Raw genomic sequence first — 17,762 nt, 5'->3', positions numbered from 1 at the left:
GTTTGTTAACTAAAATGGACTAGTCCATACACACAATATATACATACTCTAAACAGAACAATACAGAGGCCGTCAGAGATGGCAAAGTACTCACTGCCCGTGCTCAAGTAGAAGAAGAGATAATTGTGTTAACAAATACTCTGGTAAAAGTAGAAGTACTGATTTAACTTCTTTACTCAAGTAAAAGTACCAAAGTACAGGCTTAGCAATATAATTAAAATATAAAAGTAAAAGTAGCCTTATGAATGACAAAGCTACCTGGGCCAGACAGATGTTACTAGAGAGCACACTGAGAAACTACAGTGGACATGGAGAAAGACTCTTTATTCTTTATTCTTTATATGCCATTGCCTACATTTAAATGGCCGTCTACCAATAGGCCTGAAACATATATAAACATATAGCCTTTATATTGACAGAGACTGGGACTCCAGGTTAATAAGATTCTGACCGAGTAGCAAGATATGAATTCAAGTGTGATTTTGTGAGAAGTCTGTGTATGTTCCAATTTAATTAGATTAAATTTCGTAATGGTAACTCCAGGGAAATTATTTGAAATTTAGTGAGGACTAGATTAGAACTGGATTTAAAGCTGATTCTGGTTTCCAACTTCGGCCCAGGTGTGTTAAAACACAGACGGAGACAACTCTCTGTTACTGCTTTATTACAATCAATCATCAGTATAAACATGGGGGGGCAGCTCTGCTATGAATTTGTGTGTGGTAATAAAAGAAATAAACAACATTGTAATGGCTACCATACACAATGTATAGGAATCTTACAGTGAGGAAAATAAGTATTTGAACACCCTGCTATTTTGCAAGTGCAGCTTAGGCATTATATGGTGTGTTGAGGTGCTACATGAACATTTCAGCAAACAGTCCTAGCTCAGCTTATCATGTTGTTGTGGCCGAGTGGTTAAGGCGATGGACTAGAAATCCATTGGGGTCTCCCCGCGCAGGTTTGAATCCTGCCGACAACGAGCAGTGTTTTTTAAGAGTGGTACCAAACCAATGACACATCAGAGTATACCAAATCGCAGATGTGCTTTCATAAACAATATTGTCTTATCTCATAGGTACTGGAAGCAACCAGTCTCCACCAATGTATTTCTTATCAATCTGTCTTACAAGATTTGCAGTGAACGTTGTATTGTCCAGCAGAAAGGCAACAGGTGTGTTACTTTTCAACTATGATTTATACCATTAGCACTGCAAGCATTTTACCCAGGTTTGATTTTCAGCCACCGCAGTTGCATTTACAGGTTTTAAAGCCAGCTACAACATTAACATTACATGTTTTACCACGGTTTCTTCTTTTATTCCGTAATATTTCAATTTCCTTGTGGAGTCATCCCAAAAGGATTAATAAAGATAAGTCTAAGTCTATCTCAGAAAAAAGTCAGAAGAATTTCAAAATCTTCAGGGGATGTAGCTCAGTGGTAGAGCGCATGCTTTCCATGTATGAGGACCTGGCATCTCCAGCAGGTATTATGGTAGAGTCTTTAAAAGAGCTGCAACAGATATTACCTCCTGTGGTAATCTGACTGGTAGACAGCACAACAAGCACTTTAAACGTACATGTTTTACAGTTTCTATTTACAGTATTTATTACCTGTAGTGTAGTATTTACTGTATTACACTCCAGTTTTTATGGGTGTTACAGCGGGAATAAAGGAGTATGAGCACTGTATAATGTATATACTGTATAATCTCAACATGACATTAAGTTTACTCTTCAGCAGGTGGAGAGACGTTTCACTTCAGACACTTGCAACATCAGAGGCTTTGTTAAACATCAACAGACAGGAAATAGACTTAATGCTGATACAAAGCACAGGAATTAGCAGAGGATGGTTTCGATCCATCGACCTCTGGTTATGGGCCCAGCACGCTTCCGCTGCGCCACTCTGCTCTGCTGATAACAATTCGGGGCTTTTGTGGGGAGATTTGGGAACCTGTGGCCACCAAGGTTCCAACATTTTACGACTTGTAAAGTTAAACTTTTGGTAGACCTTGCAACTATCTTTTATGTGAGCTCCCTGATTACTCACACATTGATTATTCACATGTAAGACTTGTGATTGGCTGGTGTTTTAAAAAAAGGGCATTGTGAGTACAGATATAAACATCAGTAAGGAGTCTACCAAGTTGCCTCTTATCATTTTAGTTTGGACACCCAGTGAGGCTTACAATGTAAAGAGAGGAGCCTGGTCGGGCTAGAACTCGCCTCTGCTGGATCGGGCTGTACTGCACCGCCTAATGAAAATATACACCCTTGACATATGGATAGTCCTAATATTAATATATAGGCTTATTTTGCAATCTCGTCACCCTACATGTAGGTGTACCTATATTTAAATGAACACACAGTACAAAGCTTATGCAGTGTTTTTTAATTTTACCTGTGTTTTTTTGTGAGGGACAACTCTGTCCAGCTTATTTATGTAGCATGGAAGCTAGCGTTAGCTAACTAGCAGCCAGCCTGCTTCCAAACAAATACTTTTTAATTATCTCAACACTTTTTAACAGTCAAACTGAAACACTGGCGGTGAGCTCCAGGTCCTGCAGCTGCAGATGGACATGGATAGCTTCAGACCCGCTCACCACTAGTGTTGGTGGATTAGCAAGCTAGCGTACTAAACTAACCCCGCTTATAAATAAATACATTTTAATTATCCTAACACTTTAAACAGTCAAACTGAAACACTGGAGGTGAGCTCCAGGTCTTGCAGCCACGGACAGACCGCCATCAATGGGTATAATGCGTGCCTTTTAAATTAAATATTTTTTTTTTTTAAGCGGGCTGGTTGGTTAGTTTGCTAACGCTAGCTTGCTATTCCCCCAACACTGGCGGTGGGCTCATGGGGGGTTGTGCCGCTGCTATCGGGTCTGGAGCTTTCCATGTCTCGCTGGAGATCAGATCCCGTTGAGGTCGGCAGCGGAGCTTTCTAGCGATGTTTCCCCGCTGGCCGAGCCCCACTGACGGCGGACCGTCTGCGTCTGCAGCACCTGGAGCTCCAGTGTTTCAGTTTAACTGTTAAAAAGTGTTGAGATAATTAAAAGGTATTTACAGTATTTAGAAGCGGGCTGGATGCTAGTAAGCTTATGCTAGCTTTCATGCTTCATAAATAAGCCGGACAGAGTTGTCCCTCATCTGGGGATAAAAACCCTGCTGCCCCCTCCCCCCCATCCTGTTGGCGCAGAGCTCCACAGACTAAGTCCACAGGTACAACTTAGTTTTGCACCAAATGTATCGTAAGAAGTGTTGCAAAAGTCAAGGGTGCAGACTCGCCTTTGTGGAAAAGTGACTGAAGTGAAAAAAAAAATGAAATAAAGTACAAGTACAGAATTTTTTTCTACAAGCTCTCAAATCATATTCTCTAAGTGCTCACATCACATCTACGCGCTCTCACATTTGCACCATATTTACCTTCATATTCTTTGTTGAACTTTATTGCTTTACAAACACCAAAGCAAGTAAGCGCTGTGACTAACATTGCTCTTCTGAAGTGATTTTGGAGAGGGACATCAGGTAGAAATACTCTGGTTGACTAGCATGACACCATTGTATTCATATAATAATCAATCCAGGTTAACGTGAATGACAGTGACTGCATGTTGCTTCCTCTAAATTTCAGGTTGTGGTCGACTAGCGAGGCCAGCTCGTCAGTTTGATAAACTGACCAGACCTGCATGCCTCTTGTTTCTTTGGGCTAGTTGTATTAGCTTTAGACCGGCTGGTAGCAGCTTTCTGCTTGTTTCTTTAAGCTAACTATATTAGCTTTAGCCTGGCTGGTAGCAGCTTTCTGCTTGTTCTTTAAGCTAACTATATTAGCTTTAGACCGGCTGGTAGCAGCTTTCTGCTTGTTTCTTTAAGCTAACTATTTTAGCTTTAGCCTGGCTGGTAGCGCCTTTCTGCTTGTTTCTTTAAGCTAACTATTTTAGCTTTAGCCTGGCTGGTAGCAGCTTTCTGCTTGTTTCTTTAAGCTAACTATATTAGCTTTAGACCGGCTGGTAGCAGCTTTCTGCTTGTTTCTTTAAGCTAACTATTTTAGCTTTAGCCTGGCTGGTAGCAGCTTTCTGCTTGTTTCTTTAAGCTAACTATATTAGCTTTAGCTTGGCTGATAGCAGCTTTCTGCGGTGGGAAATGGCCGGGAGACGTTGTGATTATGTTGCATTAATCAGGGGGTTTAGTTTGTATTTGAGGAGAACATAAAACCCCAACTACTGTAGCGTCACTCACTACCCATCAAATACTATGACATCACTGTGTCAGAGGCAGCTGTTGCCAACGGTAGGCTACTTTTCTACACGCGAAGAGCCTCACTTCCCATAACAATAACCCCATCGGACTAACGTCACATACACACGTTGCCCACATGGCTACCTGTCTTAAAGGGGAATGGTCAGATGGTAATAATCATGTAAAGGAGAAACAGTGAAAGGTTACTTTTCTATCAAGCAGCAAAAAAGTATTAACGTCAACATCGTAACGTCCTGCAATGTGACTTTCGCGCATGCGCACATCGCGATGTCAATGCTAAAACACAATATTGTTCAGCCCTAACTGACGGTATACTTCAGTAAGATAGTTTGCCACTTTTATCTTGGGTAATGCCACATGTAAGTATATCTTAGTTTATTTAGATACCCAACATAGGTTATACTACGTACACTGTATAACAATACATTACGTGTTTCTTTATTTCATCTTACATTTTTGCTAGCCTGTTGTGTAGTTATATTGTTTTTACAATTATCTTTGTTTAATATATGTGACTCATTACTATCTAAGTAACTGGTCATTGTGTTTTCTCCCAGTTTCACCCTTTGTTACTCAAATAAACGTGTTACAAGGATCCCGGTCGCCAGTGCTTGATGGTGGAAGGTGTTTAGCTGCTGGTCAGATTGCACAGCGTTACGTACGTGAAGGACAAGACATATTTCATGGTAAGTATTTCCAGGTAATCTCTGCACCTCTAATCTCTGCACCTCTGTTATTCTAATATTACCATGTAATAAAATTGAAACAGGCAGTTTTGCATTTTCCACCACTGATTCATGGTTTTTATTTCAGAAACTACCGGAAGCATTTCCAAGTAATCACTACACCTCTGTTTTTGTATTATTACCATGTAATAAAATAGAAACAGGCAGTTTTGCATTTTGCACCACTGCCTTCTAAATCTCTAACCATGCGCCATTTCTTGCCTAAAACAATATAACCAACAATATGTTAAATTAAATTTGATAGATGTAACTCCCTGATGGTCTAATGGCTAGGATTTGGTGCCCTCACTGCCGCGGCCGGGGTTCAATTCCCGGTCAGGGAATGGTCAGGACTTGACAGATACAGATTTAAAAGAGCAAGTTTTTGGTTGATTTGTCAAATTCTTCCTCATTAGTTTAACGTTTTAAAGAGTACCATTTCCTTTAAAGCAGACCCCCGACAGAGGATGTCTCCTTTTGTCATCATTGATGGGTCATAAACACTTCATCTGCCTCCATCTCAATAACAATTCTTTTCATTTTTTCAAGCAGTAACTAAACCCCTAACCAACATTTTTAACTGAAAACCAATGTATGTGAGTGTCAAGTAATGTTATTGTTGGATTCAGGTCCAAATTTTGACATTTTAGTGCAATGCAAAGGTGCATAACAGATTTTTTTTCTACATACCTGGAGCGATGCAAAGCAGGGGTGGCCGACTAGTCAAGGAACAGCAAGAGACTTGGTATTTAAGACTACAAACTGACTATGTGACAGATGTGTAATCTGTCATGTCCTACCTTCTGAAGCTCTAGCCAGGCGCCATTCCTCGCCTAAAACAATATGAGTCATTCCAGTAAATGAAAAGAAAACTCACATCTACAAAGATAAATTTGAAAGATGTGACTCCCTGATGGTCTAGTGGCTAGATGGTCTAGTCTTGAGAGACTCAGGTGTGATGTTTGAAAGAATAAGTTCCTGGACTTGATTTTGATTTTTCAAATTCTTCCTCATTAGTTTAAATGAACTGACAACATCAGTTATATGACTTACAGTTCTCAAAGACGCACACAATCTCAACTGGTTATCCTTTAGACAGCTAGTCTCTTTTTCTTTTCTCTCACTTTTTGTCTCTGTCTGGCCTTATGTATTTGCTTGTATTACATCACGTGACCTGCATACCAATGACCGTAAAGATTAATATGTACAGTACATGGTTTTCAGAACTGTACCTTCAGATAAAGGTAAGGCCACTTGGGTTATCTTTGGGCTAGTCTATATTCACCTGCAGAATGATAAACCCTAGAGTTGGCTTACTCCAGGTTATTTAAGCAACAAACGTCCCTGGGTGGACTTGAACCACCATCCTTTCGGTTAACAGCCGACTGCGCTGACCTATTGCGAACAAGGTGAGGGCCATGTGGGGCCTCTGAGCATCATTTATAGACTAATTAATTATTCTTGAGTCAAATTTTTATTTGAAAACACATACTAACATGAACATAGAAGGGCCATGTGGGGCCTCTGAGCATCATTTATAGACTAATTAATTATTCTCAAGTCAATCTTTTTATTGGAAAACACATACTTACATGACCATAAAATATTTTTAGTTTTCTCCTTTTAAGTAATGCATATTAGTATCTCCATACTTCCAGCCAACAATCTCCTATATTACTGACACATTTCATCTCTCCTCCATCTGTACAGGCTTAGCAATATACTTAAAATATAAAAGTAAAAGTAGCCTTATGAATATCAAAGCTCCCTGGACCAGACACATGTTACTAGAGAGCACACTGAGAAACTACAGTAGACATGGAGAAAAGACTCTTTATTCTTTATATGCCATTGCCTACATTTTAAATGTCTGCTAATAGGCCTAAAACATATATAAAAATATAGCCTATTTATATTGACAGAGACTGGGACTCCAGGTTAATAAGATTCTGACCGAGTAGCAAAATATGAATTCAAGTGTGATTTTGTGACAAGTCTGTGTATGTTCCAATTTAATTAGATTACATTTTGTAATGGTAACTCCAGGGAAATTATTTGAAATTTAGTGAGGACTAGATTAGAACTGGATTTAAAGCTGATTGTGGTTTCCAACTTCGGCCCAGGTGTGTCTGTTAAAACACAGATGGAGACAACTTCTCTCTGTTGATTTATTACAATCAATCATCAGTATAAACATGGGGGGGGGCAGCTCTGCTATGAATGTGTGTGTGGTAATAAATGAAATAAACAACATTGTAAAGGCTACCATACACAATGTATAGGAATCATATATGCTAGTAAATAATAACGTTAGTTACTTTGGTAACTCCAGATTCTATTAGTATAGGCGTAGCCCTCTAAGGGCTACGCTATTGGGCTACGCTATTGGGTTTATCCCTTCGCGCATGCGCAGTCGTGAAGATTTTCTTTCCCGCCCTAGCGTCCAGCTCGGGCCTCAACTACGTCCGCATTTACTGCATAAATACAGAGCGGACCCGTTGTTCGACTCCCAAAACATCAGCTTTTTCTTCAACTAATGTTCTAGGAGCAGGTGGCCCGGACCTTAGAGGGCTACGCCTATACTAATAGAATCTGGAGTTACCAAAGTAACTAACGTTCTATTTCGTATAGGCTTCGCCCTCTAAGGGCTACGCTATTGGGTTAGGGCGAAGCTGATGTAGTCAATGCCACCTGCGGCACAAGGTCCACAAGCCGAACATACACCACATTGCCCCAGCAACAATGTACAGAGGCTAGTCAGAGTCATTCTTCTGACAAAGCCTGCCCTGCCAATGGCGTGGCCGGAAAGGTTCATGTGGCCCGCAATATGATGCAGTAGTACAATGATTAATGGGGGTTAAGCGTGATTGATCCTGTCGCGCATGCAACGGAGAGACATGATTACCTCCGTGCGTGCAACATGATTATGACAATGTATGAGATAAAAACTGTGTCTCACAAGAAATACCCAGGTATAGGAGAGGTGAGACAGCAGAGCAGGGTCATTCAGCACTAGGTGTGAAGGAGATTGGCAACAATCAAGGCATCCGCTTTTTTTTTTTTTTTTTTTGCACATTCAGCGCGGCATTACGCGTCACTGACTGTGGACAAAACCGCATGAGACATGGAAGATTCAGACATATCTCGCAGATAAAAGCGGATGAAGGGGCACGGGGAAGCCCAGGAGGCTGCCGCGCAAATGTCGGCTACTGCCATGCCTTTAAATAGAGCCGCAGACGCCGACAGAGCCCTCGTAGAGTGACCCGAATGTCTTGGGGGGCTCTTTCCCTTCCGAGCTATAAGCCTGGGTAATAGCCTCGCACAGCCAGTGAGACAGACGCTGTTTTGAGAGGGCTGATCCTTGGGAGTGTTCTCTATAATGCACAAACAGCTGCTGAGTTTTCCTGATATTTGCCGTGCGTAAAATGTATTGTGACAGAGCGCACACCGGACACAACCGGTGGGAAGCCTCCTCCGCACCGTTAGCGTGAGGTGGGGGGAAAAAACCCTCGAGGGAAAACACCTTGACCGAAAAGAACTAGTTAAAGTCTTCGGTGTGAAGGAGGGATTTGGCTGTAAGGTGGCTGCGCTCCAGTCCCCTCTAATGGAGAGGCAGGACGGAGAAACTGACAGTGCACATAAATCACTCACTCTTTTGGCCGACGTTAGGGCAAGGAGAAGTGCTGTCTTAAGCGACAGCATTCTGAGCGAAGCCTGTGTCAAGGGCTCAAAGGGGGGCTTCCCCAGAGCCCGGAGCACCAGAGCTAGGTCCCATTGGGGGGCGGGGGGCGAACAGCCGGTTTTTGACGCCTAACCCCCTTCAGGAAACGCTTCACCAGGGGATGCGCAAAAACTGTCCTCTCACCGAAACCTTCGTGACAGGATGAGATGGCTGCTGCGTATGCTTTGACTGTAGATGGAGCCAAATCATTATCCACCAGAGTTTGTAGGTACGTCAGCACGAGAGGTAGGGGACACGATGTGGGGTCTGCGTCCCTCTCTGTGCACCAGCGCTGGAAGGCAGACCAGCGCCCTGCGTAGCCTGCTATGGTAGAGGGGGCTCTGGAGCCCTGGATAGTGCGTACCACGGCGGGGGGCAAGCCTAATCTCTGTAAGCGTTCCCGCTCAGCAACCAGCCCCACAGCCTCTGATTTATCACTGGGGGATGACAGATCGCACCGTTCAGCTGCGATAGTGCGTCTCTCCGCCACGGAATCTGCCAGGGGAGAGCCACCAGCAGCTGAACGAGGGTTGGGAACCAGGACGCGCTCGTGCGCTCCGGTGCCACCAGAACAATTAACAGATCCTCCTCCTGGACGCGCCCCAGGAGGCGAGGGATCAGGGGGACCGGGGGAAAAGCATATAGGAGGGTTTTGGGCCAGGGTTTGTGGGAGAAGGCGTCTACGCCGAGGGGAGGGTTGTCCCGCGCGGTCAAGGAGAACCACAGTGTGCACTGTGTGTTCTCTCGTGAAGCGAACAGATCCACCTCCGCTTCCCCGAACCTGCTCCATAACGTTTGAACGATAGTGGGATTCAATCTCCACTCGTTGTGGGAGGGCCCCCCCCTCGACATCAAGTCGGCTGCCCGGTTCAAAATCCCGGGGATATATACTGCTTTGAGAGACAGCAGGTGGCTGTGCGCCCACAGCAGGAGGCGTCTGGCTATTTCTAACAGCCGGGCTGAGCGTATGCCGCCCTGGCGGTTTATGAATGCCGCCGCCGTGATGTTGTCCGTCCTTACTACAACATGCCTCCCCGTCACCACTGGTGTAAAGTGTTTCAACACCTTCAACACCGTGGACAGCTCCAGGCAGTTTATGTGAGGGGAGAGGGGAGGAGGCCAGGCCCCTCCCACCACCTGTGACTCGCACATTCCCCCCCAGCCAGTGAGGGACGCGTCTGTGTACACCGTCACATATGACGTCACTCTGCCCAGGGGAACCCCGGAAGACAGGGTTTGGGGACTCCCCCAGTATGCCAGGTCTGATTGGAGGGAATGAGGGATGGACAGCATTCGCCATTTGTGGCGAATGGGATCGAGCCGCTGGCGGTGAAACCACCTCTGGACTTTCCTCATGTGGAGGAGACCCAGGGGGACCACCGTGTGTGCCGCGGACATCATGCCCAAGAGCCGCATAACTGACAGCGCTGACACTGTCGCGCGCGGCCCGAAGCGGGACAACAGAGAAGTCAGGGCTTCCTGCCTCGGTGCTGACAGCCTGGCTCTCATGCTGATCGAGCTCATGTCTACGCCCAGATAAACTATCGATTGTGCGGGGACGAGGGCGCTCTTCTTCCAATTTATGGCAAAACCCAGCGTTTGTAGGTGCTGCAGAACCTCCATAGTGTGCAGCGCCGCCCGCTCCCGAGAGGGGCTAGAATGAGCAGATCGTCCAAGTAAAAGAGGACTCTGATGCCCCTCTCCCGTAGAGGCTGGAGCGCCGTTTCCATGCACTTGGAAAAGGTGCGGGGGGCTAGTGAGTATCCGAACGGCAGCCGGTTGAACTGGAAACGGGCCCCTTGGAAGGAGAAGCGCAGGAATTTCCTGTGCCTGGGAATGATTTGGATGTGAAAGTAAGCGTCTTTCAGATCCACGGGTGTAAACCATTTGTCGTGGCGCACACATTCCAACACGTGCCTGATGGTGAGCATGTGGAAGGGGCGCTCCATGACATACCGGTTGAATTTTGACAGGTCGAGCATGGGATGCAGTCCTCCTGGCTTCTTTGGGGTGAGAAAATAGAGAGAGTAAAAACCCTCGTTTTCCTCCCCTGGAGTGACGCGGGAAGTAGCTCCGCTCGTCAGCAACCCTTCTAGCTCTGACGTCATTGCGCCTGACTCTGCCAGGGATGAGACCGTCGTCTCCAACACACCCGCGAAAGGGGGTGGGGGGGGAGGCGAACTGGAGTGTGTAACCCCGTGTTATCAGCTTGACATCCACGAGTCCATGTGAGTCAAGCCAATCCATGCCGCGCTGCACTCTGACAGCGGGCGAGCACATGTCTGAGTGTTGTTCACCAACATGGCAGGCAGGGAGCGCAGAGACCATCCCGCCGCTGGGCGAGACGAGTGATCGCCTCGCCCAGCCCATGGTAGGGCTTTCGAAAGGGCAGTGGCCGGTGGCCGGTCGCCGCCGTGTGGGGCGGGAGCGGTCACTGGGTTAACCCGACCCCCGCCCCGCCGGCATCGCCGTGGGGAGGTGGGTGGACAAGCGTCGTCGTCCACCGTGGGTGGACGCTCATTCCCGCTGTCTGCGCAGCGGGGACGCAAAGGCGCCCCGCTCGCGGCGACGGCTTGGTGTGTGCTTGTGTGGGGAGCGACTGTCATAACAGCGTCTTGTTTAGAGCAAACAGGGGCTGTTCGGCCTTCTCCTTTTTCTTTCTTTTCTCTTAACGTGTCCCTCGTCCCGCCGGCATCGCCGTGGGGAGGGGGTTGATTGAGCGGCGTCATCCACAATGGGTGGGCGCGATTCCCGCTGCCGGCATAACGAGGGAGCTGTGGCGCTCCGCATGCGGCAGCGGTTACCTGTGTGCTTGTGTGGGGAACGACTGTCATATCAGCGCGTTGTTCAGAGCAAACAAGGGCTGTTTGGTTGAGGGGAAAAAACGACTGTTAAGATGGGAGGTAGTGGCCCTCTAACATGCCGTTGTGTTTTTAACTCTCAGCCGAAGACAGACGATCCCCGCGTCCCGTCATAGCCACCGTCGTTGCTGCTTGCTGGGTGGCTCGGGAGGCGGATTGGACCAGGTGGGGCCGCTCTCATGGGTCTCCGACCTCGTGCAGCCCGCCGGCCGAGTGGTGCCGGCTGTTGCTGCGGAGGGTGACCGTGCCGAAAAAGCCCTTCTGAAGCTAAGGGGCCGTACAGACGCCAAACTAGCGTCTAACTGCCGCGGTCAGCTGAGGCATGTGGAACCAGGTGTTTCACTGGGCCAGTCTGCCAAGCCATGACCCTGGACAGCGCCACCGTGGGCACCGTAATCCGGGTGAGGATGGCGGTGGGCTACGTTGTTTGTGCTGCCAGCCCCTGGGAAACCCCGCAGCCGTGTCGCCTTGAGCCCGAGTAAACGGGGCGTAGCGAGAGACGGGAGCCTTCAGTTTCCCAGGCTGGGAGAAAAACCACCCGGCCGAAGCTCTGTGAAGCGCAGCCAGAGTGGGGCCCGTGAAGGGGGCGGCTCCGGAGCTGAACATCCCCGCTCAAAAAAGGCCGCGAGCGGGGGCTGGCAGCTCCATCGGGAGTGCTACGCCTCTCCGCTCTGCCGCCGGCCTCTGCCTCCCCGGCAGATCAGCGAGGGGAGCTTTGGCGGTGGAGGCTGGGGCCGTCTGAGGCAAAGGGGAAGGCCGCTCGGTGGTGCCCCTGGCCGTTCGGGAGACGGAGAGAGCTCCGTGGGAGAGCGTCGATCGCCGTCTCCAGGCCCAATTCCTCCTAAGGGTAAGGAGGGAAAAAAAGACCGGTAACGGCGGCGCTGTCCGAGAGAACAGAGCCAGCGGACTCATGCTCGTCGAAAGACGCCGTCCGCCCGCGGATCCAGGGTGTCGCCGGTTGTTTCCGTCTGTCTGCCTTGCTCCCGTTCCTGCCCCCGCAAGCCTGGCAAGACCAGAAGAGCTTCCGCCTGTCAGTTAGCTCTTTAGATGACAGGCGGGCGCAAAACTGGCAGGAGGCGTGCCGGGTGAGAGCCTGGCCGGCGAGAACGGCGCCGAGGCAGGTCCCGCAGCGGGGGTGAAGGGCCGGCGGCAGGATGTAGCCGGTCTGGCAGGAGGGTCAGACGCGAGCACCACTGGAACTTCTTGTCTTCATACTGCGTGAGCTTTGAAGAAAAAGTGGGAGTCGAACAACGGGTCCGCTCTGTATTTATGCAGTAAATGCGGACGTAGTTGAGGCCCGAGCTGGACGCTAGGGCGGGAAAGAAAATCTTCACGACTGCGCATGCGCGAAGGGATAAACCCAATAGCGTAGCCCAATAGCGTAGCCCTTAGAGGGCGAAGCCTATACGAAATAGAACAATAAACCAACTACTAATTACATTGTCTTAATGAGCAAGGACGTTCAACAATCGCCATTATATCGAATCAACAGCCAGGTGTAACCAAGCCAACAGTAGAAGAACACAAACAGGCTAACTTTTAAATGTACCAGAACTACAGACCAACACAACAACAGGCTTACATGAACTGACAACATCAGTTATATGACTTACAGTTCTCAAAGACGCACACAATCTCAACTAGTTATCCTCCAGACAGCTCGTCTCTTTTTCTTTTCTCTCACTTTTGTCTCTGTGTGCCGTGCGCGCCTGCTCGTGGTGTGAGGTGCGTGTCCGCGCTATTCTCCGACATGGACTCCAAATCACACCTGATAGACAACCTTTAGCACAAAACTAAAGTAACAAGCCAATTTTGTAAAATGTAGGGAGTAGAAAGTACCAATATTGTGGTAAAATGTAAGGAGTAAAAGTAAAAAGTCGCCAAAAAAAGAAAAGAGTAAAAAAAAGAAAAATCTACTTGAGTACAGTAATGAAGTGTTTGTACTTCGTTATTTTTTTATTGAAGTATTTGTACTTCGTTACTTCCCATCTCTGATGACTGTAAAGATTAATATGTACATGGTTTCCAGAACTGTATCTTCTGATTGACATAAGGCCACTTGGGTTATCTTTGGGCTGCTCTATGGTCTCCTGAAGAAGGATAAATCCCAGAGTTGGCTCACTCCAGATTATTTAAGCAACAAACGTCCCTGGGTGGACTTGAACCACCATCCTTTCAGTTAACAGCCGACTGCGCTGACCTATTGCGCCACAGAGACTGCATATGTCTGATGTTTTTTTTATATCTGATTCTGATGTAGAGATGGACAAACGACTCAAAAGCATAATTCTTCTTGCCGTGACATAACAAGAAACAGTAAAAAAAGAGGTCGGCGAGATAGAGTTCAAGACCCTTTTTTCAGGACACCCAAACTTTGTCGCTCAATATGGCAGGAATTCTATGCATCCAGGGCCAAATGTTTTACCATTTCATCCACTACGGGCCCCTAAGGAACTTTACATGTGTTGACAATAAAGATGCTCACAAAACGCTGCACTTGGAATTGCGTTTCTCATGCACATTCATGTCCTCTTAAATACAAAGAACTACTAAGTTCTTTATTCCCAATATCAACTCTTAGACATTAGTTCCAAATGAAAACACTAGTTGTCAGAAGTGGGATTTGAACCCACACCTCCAGTGGAGACTGCGACCTGAACGCAGCGCCTTGGACCGCTCGGCCATCCTGACTGATCCAACAGATCTTCAGTAGGACCTGTCTCAAAAATGATTATATAGTAAATTAAATGACATGTCTGACGGGGCGCTACCTATACCATCCAAAGACTGAGACCAACCATTGCAATGTTTTGTTGCCTTGTTGGCGCAGTAGGCAGCTCGTCAGTCTCATAATCTGAAGGTTGTGAGCTCAACCTCACACGGGGCAGGTGTTTTAAAAAAACTAAAAAACACTACTGCTGCTAAAAATACAGTGACAGGTGGTTGAACACAAGCACATGAATGGAATTTGTCATTCTTTGGTTATTTCTGAGATTGATACAATGAAAGGAATTATTTAAGAGTGGTAGCAAACCAATGAAAAGGGTTATAGACCATAAATGGTATGTCCTTGGACATACTATCCAAGCAGGGAGATGAGTACAGAGATGTGGGTGCTAGCAAGATGGATGTAGGTTGCCCATTGTTCATTTAGACTTACCAACAACATTGTTACGATACAAACCTGCTTGAAAAACAGTCAAAATTCTTTTTAAAGACTTGCGCATGGAACACACATGATATGATAGTGTCTGAATTTGTCCATGTCCATACAAGCATGTCAAATGGACAACTCATCTAGCAGAACGTGCAACTCTACGCCTGAACAGGGACTTGAACCCTGGACCCTCAGATTAAAAGTCTGATGCTCTACCGACTGAGCTACCCAGGCTTCAGAAGCAAGTGACTGTGAAATCAAGTGTCGACCTAAATGTAAAACTCGACCTGTTAACACATGAAATTGCTGTTGGTGTTGAGGCCTGAGGTCAGTTAGGAGTCAGTCAGTCGGTCAGTTAGTCAGTAAATCCTGACTGATAATTTAAATTTAGCAGCTGAACCAATCTGGAAAATAACATGAGATCAATACAGTTGCTCTTCCACCGTCTGCTGCGCCTTGTGAGGTGCTGTTCATGTCCAGTAGATATGCTTTTTCCATCGCTTGACAATATTCCCATTTAGGGTCAGGAGTTCTCCTCCCATGCTGAACACAGCCTGAGCCAAGGCCCACTTTCCCCCTCATGATTCACCCCAGTGGAAGCTGTAGATCAATGCCTGATAAAGCCAAATGAACCACATAGTCTGCAAAGAGCATAAATGGAATTCTAAGGTGGCCAGACTTGACACTCTTCAAACTCCTGCTTCGCCTTGTGACGTTTCGTTCATTCCATCGCTTGAAAATATTCCCATTTTGGATCAGGAGTTCTCCTCCCATGCTGAACACAGCTTGAGCCAAGGTCCAGTTTCCCGAGTAGTCCCACGCGTTCGCCGGGACTTCCTCGAGGCCTTGTAGCATTGGTTAGCTGGTAGAAAAATCTCCCCGTCGGGGAATCGAACCCCGATCTTCCGCGTGACAGGCGGAGATACTGTCCAGTATACTAACGAGGAATGCCCCAGCTTAATATTTGGCACATCAAGAAATAGGTGGCACTATTCCAACATTCAGACCACAGTCAATGCATGTAGAAATATTTAGGTTTACTACATATTTGCTATCATTCAAATCCATGACAAAGCATCTGTGACTGAATCTAGTTTAAAATCTCTATTTTGTAGCTTTTTGAACATTTGCAGTAAAATAAAAATGGTGCATTTTCCCACAAATATGCAAAATAAATGCTTTTCGTCAGTTTCCGTAGTGTAGTGGTTATCACGTTCGCCTAACACGGGAAAGGTCCCCTTTTCGAAACAGGGCGGAAACACATTTCTTTGTTTGTATTGACTTCGCACAATCAAACTCTGCGAAGTTAAACTCTCCATGACGTTCACGGAAAAATCTCCCTGACGTGAAATCGTGGCCAGGCCTGCCGAAGTTTCCCCAGTGCAGTAGTCATCACATTCAGAGATTCAGGAGTATCCTGTCGAAAATTGATGCAGAAAAACTAGTCCACGCATTTGTTACTTCTAAGCTGGATTACTCCAGTTCTTTATTATCAGGTTGCTTAAAAGAGTCCATAAAGATTCTTCAGCTGATCCAGAATGCTGCAGCACGTGTTCTGATAGGAACCAGGAAAAGAGATCACATCTCTCCTGGTTTGGCTTCTCTGCATTGGCTTCCTGTAAAATCCAGAATAGAATTTAAAATCCTTCTTCTCACCTACAAAGCTCTTCATGTTCAAGCACCATCTTATCTTAAAGAGCTCATTGTACCTTATTACCCCACCAGAGCACTGCGCTCCCAGAATGCAGGGTTCCTTGTGGTTCCTAAAGTCTCCAAAAGTCGAATGGGAGCCAGAGTGTTCAGCTATCAAGCTCCACACCAGGTTCCCGTTTGGGTTCAGGAGGCAGACACCATCTCCACATTTAAGAGTAGGCTTGAGACTTTCCTCTTTGATGAAGCTTATAGGTAGTTCTGGCTCAGTTTTTCCTTGCCTCTTTCGCCTAGTGCTTGCTCTTGGTGGGAATTTTCCGGTTTCTGTAAATAACATCACAGAAGATGGTCTGGACCTGCTCTTTTATGAAAAGCGCAATGAGATAAGTGTTGTTGTGATTTGGCGCTATATAAATAAAATTGAATTGAATTAAATTACCTGAACCTCAACTTCCTAGCCTCATAGTTGATGTTTTACATTCTTGGATCCGTCTTAGGTTCCTGCTGTCTGCCTACGTTCCTGGATCCTGAAGTAGGTGATCATATCGTCACTGAAAACATATCTTTGATAGCAGGATCATTCTCAATCCTTTTGTAAAACCTTTGTCTTTCTTGGAGTATATCCACTATAATACATTCTTAAAAAATGTCATATCTTTTGCTATGGTTGGGCCTCGTATCCAAACTACTCTGGCAGATGATACTAGTGTCGATTTAGCCTTGGGAAATAATTAGCAGCTGGTAGACAGATCTCCCCATCGGGAAATAAAACCCAGTCTTCCGTGTGAGAGGCGGAGGCGACCATCCAAAGTTTCAGTAGTATTGTGGTTTTTGTGTTGGAACAAGTTGCACTGTTTGAAATAAGCTTTTGAGATACAAGAACGTCTTCACTTGGGACAGCAATTGACTCCCAACCCGATGGGAGAAATCCTGAGCTTTGAGATTTGGAGGGGCTGACTTTGATTACGAATGCTTGACACTGGACTTCAATCTGCCCCAGTGGGTGCTGTAGATCACTGTTTGATGAAGCCCACAGAACAACATAATCTGGAAAGAGCAGAAGAGGAATTATAAGGTGCCCAGACTTGACACTCTCCCACCTTCTGCTGCGCCTTGTGAGGTGCTGTTCATGTCCATGTTCATGTCCATGTTCATGTTCATGTCAAATGCATATGCTGTTCATATGCATTAATCTAAAAGAAAGTTGATGTTTATATGCATTAATCTAAAAGAAAGTTGATGTGTATATTAGGGATGATCCGAGTATCCGGCTGAAACGAGTATCCGGTACGGATAAAGCACTTTTGCCGAGTACAAGTATTATCCGAGTAATATGAGTCCCGCCACATAGTTGCCCGCCACATATCACACAACTGTTGGGT

General features: G+C 46.2%; 5 non-coding genes across 5 annotated transcripts; 2 read left to right on the top strand and 3 right to left on the bottom strand.

Moving 5' to 3' along the window:
* Window positions 1-900: 900 nt before the first annotated feature.
* trnas-aga (transfer RNA serine (anticodon AGA)) lies at window positions 901-982 on the top strand. Its single transcript has one exon. It is a non-coding gene; the product is annotated as a tRNA-Ser (tRNA).
* Window positions 983-14,181: 13,199 nt separating this feature from the next.
* On the bottom strand, window positions 14,182-14,264 carry trnal-cag (transfer RNA leucine (anticodon CAG)). Its single transcript has one exon. It is a non-coding gene; the product is annotated as a tRNA-Leu (tRNA).
* A 627-nt stretch (window positions 14,265-14,891) lies between these two features.
* Window positions 14,892-14,964, bottom strand: trnak-uuu (transfer RNA lysine (anticodon UUU)). The gene has a single exon. It is a non-coding gene; the product is annotated as a tRNA-Lys (tRNA).
* A 641-nt stretch (window positions 14,965-15,605) lies between these two features.
* trnad-guc (transfer RNA aspartic acid (anticodon GUC)) lies at window positions 15,606-15,677 on the bottom strand. The gene has a single exon. It is a non-coding gene; the product is annotated as a tRNA-Asp (tRNA).
* A 241-nt stretch (window positions 15,678-15,918) lies between these two features.
* trnav-aac (transfer RNA valine (anticodon AAC)) lies at window positions 15,919-15,991 on the top strand. The gene has a single exon. It is a non-coding gene; the product is annotated as a tRNA-Val (tRNA).
* The last annotated feature ends 1,771 nt before the right edge of the window (window positions 15,992-17,762 follow it).

This window comes from Etheostoma spectabile, unplaced genomic scaffold (assembly GCF_008692095.1).
Source record: "Etheostoma spectabile isolate EspeVRDwgs_2016 unplaced genomic scaffold, UIUC_Espe_1.0 scaffold00003904, whole genome shotgun sequence".
NCBI classification, from domain to species: domain Eukaryota; kingdom Metazoa; phylum Chordata; class Actinopteri; order Perciformes; family Percidae; genus Etheostoma; species Etheostoma spectabile.
This window is presented reverse-complemented; position numbering and strand designations above follow the sequence as displayed.